This window comes from Colobus angolensis, unplaced genomic scaffold (assembly GCF_000951035.1).
Source record: "Colobus angolensis palliatus isolate OR3802 unplaced genomic scaffold, Cang.pa_1.0 Scaffold18, whole genome shotgun sequence".
Lineage (NCBI taxonomy): Eukaryota > Metazoa > Chordata > Mammalia > Primates > Cercopithecidae > Colobus > Colobus angolensis.
Genome location: NW_012114932.1, coordinates 3,314,053 through 3,315,212, shown reverse-complemented (window position 1 = coordinate 3,315,212; position 1,160 = coordinate 3,314,053).

Here is a 1,160-nt window from a genome sequence, read left to right as displayed (position 1 = left end):
AAAAAAAAAAAAAAAAAAAAAATCATGCTAATGTTTTTGGCCTTAGCAACTAGAGAGGAGTCACCTTTACCTAGGTCAGGGGAGATTGGGGAGGAGCAGATTAGTAGAAGGGGAAAGCAAATTTTGGACATGTTGAGTTTGAAATTTCTATTAGACAGAGATATTTCAGTCTGGCATTCAGAGGAGAGCCTTAGACTAGCAATGAAATTTGACAGTCATCAGCCAATTTAGATCACCAAGGGAGTGAGTGGTGATTTAAAATAGAAGTTCAGAGATGGAGCCTTTCGTCCTTACACTGTTAGGAGATTAGGAAGATGAAAAGGGACTAGGAAAAGAGAAAACAACATAGAAGTGACCCTGGGTCACTGGGTCCTGGAACCCCTAAGAAAAGAGCATCAACTATGCCTGATAGGTAGACATAGCCACTGAATATAGCAATAAGGAATCATTGGTGACATTAACAAAAACAGTTCCTGTGGCCAGGTAGTGGCTCACACCTGTAATCCCAGCACTTTGAGAGGCTGAGGCAGCAGATTGCTTGAGGTCAGGGGTTCAAGACCAGGCTGGCCAATATGGTGAAACGCAGTCTCTACTAAAATTACAAAAATTAGGCTGGGCACAGTGGCTCACACCTGTAATCCTAGCATTTTGGGAGGCCGAGGCGGGAGGATCACGAGATCAGGAGTTTGAGATCAGCCTTACCAAATGATGAAACCCCATCTCTACTAAAAATACAAAAATTAGCAGGCGTGGTGGCAGGCTCCTGTAATCCAGCCCAGGCAACAACATGGAGACTCCATCTCCGAAAAAAAAAAAAAGATACAAAAATTAGTCAGGTGTGGTGGCGGGCACCTGTAGTCCCAGCTACTCGGGAGGCTGAGGTATGAGAATTGCTTGAACCCAGCTGGCAGAGGTTGCAGTGAGCCAAGATCTTGCCACTGCACTCCCGCCTGGGTGACACAGAGAGATTATATCTCAAAAAAAAAAAAGAAAAAATTGAACCTCATACTCAAACTAGCATCCAAGCAGGAGGATGAAACAATATCACTCAACTATGCAAACAAAAACGTAGGAAGTTGGCTCATTCCTGTAATCCCAGCACTTTGGGAGGCCAAGGCGGGTGGATCACGAGGTCAGGAGATTGAGACCATCCTGTAAAA